The sequence below is a fragment of the Rhinolophus ferrumequinum genome, chromosome 25 (assembly GCF_004115265.2).
Source record: "Rhinolophus ferrumequinum isolate MPI-CBG mRhiFer1 chromosome 25, mRhiFer1_v1.p, whole genome shotgun sequence".
In the NCBI taxonomy this organism is placed as follows: Eukaryota; Metazoa; Chordata; class Mammalia; order Chiroptera; family Rhinolophidae; genus Rhinolophus; species Rhinolophus ferrumequinum.
In genome coordinates, this window is record NC_046308.1 from 40,281,124 (window position 1) to 40,289,978 (window position 8,855).

The window sequence follows — 8,855 nt, forward strand, 5'->3', positions numbered from 1 at the left end:
AAATTGACCTAAACAAGCCCTTTCAACCAAAAGGGCCAAAAGCAGTAGGTAGCAAGAAAAATACCTTTTGTTTTAAACTTGGGAAGATTGTAGCACTGCTGTCATTAGAAAGCTGTGTCCCTCCCTCCCCCTCCTCATTGCCTTAGTGATATTTCCCTGGTTTTGGAACAGGCTAAGTGTGGATTACCAGGGGGACATCCTGTGGGTTATCAATGCTCTGGTGCTAAAATAGGGGAGAGAGGTCAGGGCTGGAAATGGAGAGTTGGGAATAACTAGAGATATCATCATGGAAGCATATTTGGCCCATTTCTCAAAGGGATCATAAAGACAAACTGTGAAGAACTTGGGGAAGAAAGAGAATCCAAGGCTTATTGAGCACAACCCCGGTCCCCTGCATGGTGCCTGAGGCATCTCACTTGAATGTGTGGACGAAAAAGGTTCTGCATATTCAATTTGACAAGCGTGAATTAAAAAATGGGTGAGTTTCACCTGAAACCATAAAACTTCTACAAGAAAATACAGGAAGTAAACTTTCAGACATTATCCTTAGTAAAAATTTTACTGATATATCTCCTCAGGCAATGGAAGTAAACAAACAAACAAAACAAAAACCAAATGGGACTACATCAAACTAAAAAGTTTTTTCACAACAAGGGAAACCATAATATAACAAAATAATATCCTACTGAATGGTAGAAGATATTCACCAATGGTATATCTGATAAGGGGTTAATATCCAAAATTTGTAAAATGAAAACAAAATAACAAAGAGTCATGCAGCTCAACACACACACAAAAACAAACATACAAACAAAATAAAACCAATCCATTTAAAAAATGGTCAGAGGCCAGAATAGACATTTCTCCTAAGAGAACATACAGAAAGAGCATAGAAAGGCAAATAGAAATACAGAAAATGCTCAGTGTCACCTATCATCAGGGAAATTCAAATAAAAACCACAGCGAGGTACTCCCTGATTCCTGCCAGGATGGCCATCGTCAGGAAAGCAACAAATGACAAGTGTTGGCAAAGATGTGGAAAAAAGAAAAAAAAAGAAAAGGGAATCCTTGTGCACTGTTGGTGGAATCACATCCACTATGGAAAACAGTATGGAAGTTCCTTTAAAAATATAGAACTACCTTATGACCCAGCAATTCCACTCCTCAGTATTTATACAAGGATATCCAAAACACTAGTTCAAAAAAACATATGTACCCCTATGTTTACACCCACACTATTCACAACAACCAAGATATGAAAACAACTGAAATGCCCATCAATAGATGATTGGATAAAGATATTGCGGTACATTTATACAATGGATTATTACTCTGCCATAAAACAGAATGAAATCTTACCATTTGCAACAACATTGACAGACCTAGAGCCTATTATGCTAAATCAGACTGAGAAAGACACTATATGATAGTATGAAAGACATACTATATGATCTCACTATATGGGGAATCTGAAGGACAAAATAAGTGAACACACAAAACAGAAACAGACTAATAGATATAGAGAACAAACTGATGCTTGCCAGATCGTTGGGGTTTGGGGGGCTGAGTAAAAAAGGTGAAAGGATTAAGAAGTAAAATTTGCTAATTAAAAAAGTCACGAGGATGTAAATTACAGCATAGGCAATATAGTCAGTAATACTGTAAAAACTATGCATCGTGCCAGGTGGGTACTAGGCAAATTGGGGTAATACATTCATACATTATAGAAAGGTCTGAACACAATGTGGTACACTTGAAACTATTATAAAACAATATTGAATGCATATTATAATCTAAATATTAAAAAATAATAAAAAAATAAAAACCATGCTCTGAGATCTGGCAGGTTTTGGGGGAAAGAAAATTTTTAAATAGCAAAGCAGGAAAACATGATGATGACAAACAAAGCACACGGAAAAAATGTCTCTTCCTGTATACATCATTCGTATGGCAAAATAACAAATCAGCCTTCCACACACATTTACTTTTTCTCTCTGATTCTATATCCCCCTTTCTTCGTATTTAAATCAGCAGGTGTCACCCAACTGTTCCCAAGAACCCTCTCACATTGGTTCTGACCTGAATGTTGGTACCAACGTATAGAGTCTTATTTGTCACTGCTGGGGTAAGAGAAGCTCTCCACCAGACATTCTATAGAAACAGAAACATGAGCAATAAAGTTATTAAAAACAGGGGCTCTCCTGTTCCTCCTACAGCACTTGAGGCTAGGAGAGTCATACAGCATCACCCCAATCTTTCTTGTAGGTTTTTAGACCACTGCTGGGCTCTGTGGGGTCAGAGCCCTTCAACAGATGCAAACCTTCGAATCAGAGAGATGCTGAAGAAATCACCTTTTGACTTTTCACTTCCACTGGCACACGATCACTCTCCCCTGCAAACTTATGAACCTGAAATTTCAGCTGTTATGTACAAACTTTAGTGTGGCTCATGTGACTATGCAATTGGATGTTTTATTTTAATTAACTGAGATAATTGATGATCATGTGAAATAATTAAAAACAGTCACACTTGGCCACTGAGTCCCACAATGGATAGGCCAACTTTAGAATCGAATGATGTGGAAGGTGTGTCCTCCCTACCTTGTTCCCCCAAAGTAGTTTGCGGGCCTGATCTGACCATGCACTTGTAGGAACTTCAAGGACTCATGACATGTGCCAGGCGCTACTTCAGGTTTTGGGGACACTCAAACAGTAAGGTCAACACCAGATCCTAGAGGATTCCCAGCCCACCTGCAAACAAAGCCCACCTGCAAACAAAGCTGAAAGATTGGCTGGCACACCTCTGCTAGACGGAATCAGAGTAGTGGTCGGGGCCACTTTGCTGTCCTCAGGAATCCCCTCTTCATCCACCTGAACATTGGATTAGAGCAGGAGGAAGGCAGTGGCAAAGACCCCTAAGAGGGTGAACGACTTGTACGATGAAAACTAAAAAACATTGCTGAAAGAATGAAGGAAGACACAAATAATTGGAATGACATACTGTGTTCGTGGGTTGGAAGACTTCATATTGTTACCATTTCCATACAACTCAACGTGATCTACAGATTCAGTGCAACACCTATCAAAAATCTCAATATCATTCCTATAGAAATAGAAAAAAAATTCTTAAAATGCTTAGGGAACCACAAGGGACCCCAGTAGAAAAAACTATGTTGAGGAAGTAGAACAAAGATGGAGGCCCCACACTTTCTGGCTTCAAAACATATGACAAAGCTATAGTAATCCAAAGAGCATGGTGATGGCATGAAACAAAGCCATTGATCAATGAATGGAACAGAAGAGAAAACTCAAAATAAACCCATATATGGCCAAATGACCTTAAAGAACAATGCCAAGAATACACAATGGGGAAAGGATAGTGTCTTCAACAATCGACAGAATGAAAAGGCACCTACAGAATGGAAGAAAACATTTGCAAACCTTTCTGAAAAGGGACTAATATACAAAATATATCCAAAATGCCACTACTCAATTGCAAAATAATATAATAAATAATAATAAGCCAATTAAAAATGGGTAAAAGACTTGAAAAAGAATTTCTCCAAAGCAGACATACAAATGACCAACAGACCTCTGAGAAAGTACTCAATATCACTAAGCATCAGGGAAATACAAATGAAAAGAACACAGGGATATTGACTCATGCCTGTTATGATGTGTATTATTCACAAGAAAGAAAGGTAACAGGTATTGGAGAGGCTGTAGAGAAATTGGAACATTTCTACACAGTTGTGGGAATGTAAAGTGGTGCAGCCATTATGGAAAACAGTATTGAGGTTCCTAAAAGTACTACAAATGGAACAATGCTATGATGCAGCAGTTGCACTTTTGGGTATACATCCCAAGGGAATGAAATCAGGATCTGCAGGAGATAACTGCACTCCTGTGATCACTGAAGCATTGCTCACATTCCCCATTCTGGGAATAGCCCCTGTGTCCATAAAGAAATGAATGCATAGAGAAAATGTGGTATATGTGTTTAGTGGAATATTGTTCACCTTTAAAAGTGAAGAAAATGCTGCCACTTGCAGCAACATGAATAAACCTGGAGGACATTATTCTACGTGTAATAAGCCACAGAAAAATAAATGTGCTATGATTCCATTTAAATGGGGATGTAAAATAGTCAACTACAGGAGCAGAGAGTAGAAGAGTCATTGCCAAGAATTGGGGGAGGAGGATATATGGAGTTACTGTTAATGGGGAAACAGTTTCAGTCATGTGAGATGAAACGCTCTGAGAGATCTGTGCAACAGTATACATACATCGAACATTATGTGCTGTGCACTTAAAATGTTTAGAGGTTAGATTTTACATTGTGTGTTTCTAACCACAATAAAAAATAAGTGAAATAAAATAGAAAGAGGAAATAGTATAGAAAGAAGGAAGGAAGGAAGGAAGGAAGGAAGGAAGGAAGGAAGGAAGGAAGGAAGGCACAGAGACAGAAAGGGAGACTTAGGGAGAGAGAAAGGGAATATGAAAGAAGAAAGGGGGAAAAAAAGGCTAGAGGAGGAAGTGAAAAAAGGAGAAAGGGTCTGGTTGTCACACAGGCCGATAAAGAAGACCACAGGGCAGGAGGAAAGCTTCTGTCTCCAGGTTGTCAAGAAGATGTGTACAGCGTTTGCTCCAGAAACATGGCTGTTTCCTGTCCCCATTCAACAAACAGCCACATAGCATCTTAAGTCTGGGGAAGACTGGCCTCACGGCTTGATGTCACACAGCTTCTCCCGACCTTGAAACCACCACCTGGCCTGGGAACCCTCCCTGTGTCTTCGTATGCTGCTCTAAATTGTTTTCATCATAAAGTCCGGCCTAAGGTTCTCAGAGCTGTTATCACAAATCGAGTCTACTGGGCCACTGTCTCTGAATTCTTGGAACACAGCTGTTGGTTGCTTTTTGTACCACACATCAGGGTTCCCTTCAGCACCACGGGGAAAGTATCATCTAGAAATTAAGGACTTCTAAGACAACCTTGTCTCTAGAAGACAGTTTCTGGGATAAACAAGTGATATTTTACATTCTAGTAGTCTTATTTTTAGTTTGTTTGTTTCTTGGGGGTGAATATTGAAACCTAAAGGATAATCAAATTCTACTAAAATTCATATTATTCACAGGAGCCCTACTCCAAAAGAAACCGAAACCACAATTTGGCTCATTTCATATTTATATTGACTTAAAATAATTCTCCGGACTGGATTTCTTACAAAGCCCTTCAGAAGAAACCATGACTGTATTTCCACCAGAAGTTTTGACAGGAACATGAGTGGTAAAGCTGCTGTCAGACTGCTCGTCTTATCTTAACATGCCTTTCAACGCATAACCTCCCTTCCTTTTCCTCGGAAGAGAGCCCAGTGTCACCCTAATACTGAGTCCCTGATGATATCTCTTTGTTCTCTTTCCAATGTATAGTATTCCTTGCCCACACACAGAAACTAAAGATAGGATGAGTGATAGGAGGCCTGTTTTCCACACGAGAATGACATTGTGTATTCTTAGCAAGACTCTGGGAAGGAAAATGTTACACCTCTATGGAGAAAGTCACAGTGAATTGTCCCCGACTGTAACTGGAGGCAACTCCTGGCTCACATTCCTTCAGAAATGGTTGTGCTATGGAGCTACACTAGGGGCCACCTGCAATAGGACGGAGTCCTGCCCAGGACTCAGCTGTGTTGCGTGGAGGAGTAGATCTCAGGCCTCTGATAGAAATCTGTTGTGAGTGAAGGAAGTGCCAGCAGTGACACGTCATGAGCATTCGAAATGCCGTGAGAGGTACTAAAAGGTGATAGTCATAATTGAATGAAACTGGCATCGATGCAGGGACAGGAGTTCTGAATAGAGTTTGTCCATTTAGAACATAATGAGCACTCTTCTGGGCAGTGATGGATTTGCTTCCAGGTTAATTGGGGTATACTTGCCATACATGCACACATTTAACTTACAGTGTAATTAGTACATATACACACATACACATATGTATCCACTCACGATGCCATGAGAGGAGAATATTTATTGGCACCAGCCACTGTGGACTTAACAGGAACATAAATCTCGGGAAATACCAAACACACGTAAATTCACACACACGCACACTCACACAGAATCACACCATATGGATTCACATACAGACACACTCCAACACAAGCACGCTGACACCACCTTAGTGGAAGTGGAGAACACAGGCACTGTTCCTTACCTAGAAAGTCAGTTTCTATCACCACGTCCCCAATTCAAATTGCTAGCAGGAAGCTGGCATCAAGGTGGCTGTACACTCTAAATCCAGCAAGAAAGTTCCACTTTTGTCATCTACATTTTTTGTCACCAAATGAGGGCTTCTAGAATACATACAATCTCCAGTGTCCACTGGGGCCTCCTGAAATGACAAAATATATTACGACGATCAGATCATGTGGGTTGTGTTTGCACAGGTCTTTGGTTTACTTAACGACGGTTGGGAAACACTGCTAAGTGAATGGAACTGAAAAGCAAGAACAGAACACAACTACTCATTCCAAAAGGCATAAACTTTTGTTGGAGGAACTATCTCTCAAGTCCATTTCTGATTGGCAGTTACAAAATTCACTTCCAAAAAAAAAAAAAAAAAAAGCTTCAGAGGGAAAAACTCACTCCTATACAGTCTGTAACTGATGCTATTATTTTTGAATGCCCTTGACAATCAGTTATCAGTTGTTAACAGACTCACACTCAGCATTCTTCCAACCAAGTAAATTGTCTGTGTCATCTAGAATGTACATGCTAACATTTCCAAATCTTAGTTTTACTCAAAGTAATAAAGCAGTGTTTGTTTTTAATCAGAGGTAGGAAGGCAAGCTTACCTTGTCATTAGATGAGACCTCCTCGTTGGACCTATGAGTAGAAAGCTCCTCCTCCAGGATGTCAGCGAGAACTAGGGAGACACAGAGTAAATGGCAGTCCTTGATGGTGCTACTCAAACTAACTCAGGGGGCTGGCTTGATGTGGACGTGAGTGAGAGTGTGTGGATGTGGGTATTTCATTGTATATATTAGCTGCTGCCAGGCCGTCCATCTTGCTGGATGGAGGGAGGCCAATCAGAGGAGGAGAAAAAAAAAGGAAATGAGGAACAGAGCCTTTGGTGTCTAGTTATATGGAATGTAATCAACTTGAAATAACCTTAAAAAAGAGTAAACATGAAAATGCATGCTGTTTCAATGACAAAGTTTCTTGACTTGTTCTGCCCATTTTAAAGCCCAGCTAAATTCTCACTTTCTCTTGAAATGTTACAAGACCAATCCAGCTTCCATGTATTCATATATGTTGCTACATTTCATCATTTATGACACTGAGTTTTTCTTTTTTACACTTTGTGATGAAATATACATACGAGGTCTGCCAATTAAGTTTGTGAACTTGTTGCAATGATGTTGCTAAACCTTTTTGATATCAGAGGTATGATTTATTATGAATTTGTACCAGCTGAACAAACAGTTAACCAAGTTTATTATTTGGAAGTGCTGAAAGGCTGCATGAAAAATTAGATGAAAACAACCGGAACTTTTTGCCATCATTTCATGGCTCTTGCATCATCACAATGCACCAGCTCACACGGCATTGTCAGTAAGGGAGTTTTTAGCCAACAAACAAATAACTGTATTGGAATACCCTCTCTACTCACCTGATCTGGCCCCAAATAATGAAGGAAACATTCAAAGGAAGACATTTTGACATTCATCTTTCTTTACCTGAAGATGAAGGAAATATTGAAAGACATTTTGGTGACATTTAGGACATCAAGGGTAATACAATGACAGCTCTGATGGCTATTCCAGAAAAAGAGTTCCAAAATTGCTTTGAAGAGTCAACGAGGCGCTGGCATCAGTGCATAGCTTCCTCAGGATCACTTCAAAGGTGACCAGAATGATACTCAGCCATGAGGTATGTAGCACTTTTTCTAGGATGAGTTCACCAACTTAATTGACAGACCTCATATTATTTATGCTGGTTTTAATAATTTGTGACTGTGTGAGTCAGGAGCATTTATTATAATCATAATGCTGTGTATGCATCACTACTATCTACACTTTTTCATTATATCCTATATATCCTCTACACCCATTAACAGATCACTCTACCTCCACCCCTACTTCCAGCCCTTGTAAACTCTACTTTGTCTTTCTGTAAATTTGCTTATTCTAGGGACCTCACATAAATGGAATGATATACTATTTGTCTTTCTCTGCCTGCCTGATGTCACTAGGCATCATAGGTTTTAAAGGTCCATTAACTTGTAGTGTATTAGAAAATATAATTCCCTTTCATGACTAAATTGCATTCCACATACGTGTGTATACATCAGATTGTATTTATCCACTCAGCACTTGATGGACTTTGGAAAAGTTTCCATCTGTTGTCTATTGTGAAGAATGTCACTATGACGTTCCTGTACAGATATCCTGGGATCCTCTAACAGTGACACATAATCTTATGGTCTTGGCCAAACTCATGGAATGGCACAGCACCAGGAGTGAATCTTAATGTGGACTGTGCACATTCGAATCAATAAAACATTGATATCACTTCACTAAGTGTAACAACTATATCACAGGAACATGGGGTGTTATTAATACAGGACTCTGGAGGGTGGGCTCTGAGAAAGCTGTGTGTCATCAGGTCAATTCTTATGTTAATCGCATCCTATTCTCCACAATCTCCATCAATGCTCACAAACGTCCAGGAAGGGTCTATTCAGCTAATGGTAGAAAATCAGCTAATGTCTGAGCCTTAGCTTGTGATATGTTTCGCTATTCAACGTAAACCAAATTTTGAGTTGTCAATGCATCTGTACTTCCATAGTTACAA

General features: G+C 39.6%; 1 protein-coding gene across 1 annotated transcript in view; it reads left to right on the forward strand.

Annotated features, from left to right (window-relative positions):
• The window catches only part of LOC117017368 (uncharacterized), a 68,324-nt gene extending 63,085 nt beyond the window's left edge, over window positions 1-5,239 (forward strand). The window contains exon 7 of the mRNA XM_033097481.1: window positions 5,135-5,239. The gene's annotated coding sequence lies outside the window, so the exon portion shown is untranslated. The remainder of the gene's footprint in view (window positions 1-5,134) is intronic.
• The last annotated feature ends 3,616 nt before the right edge of the window (window positions 5,240-8,855 follow it).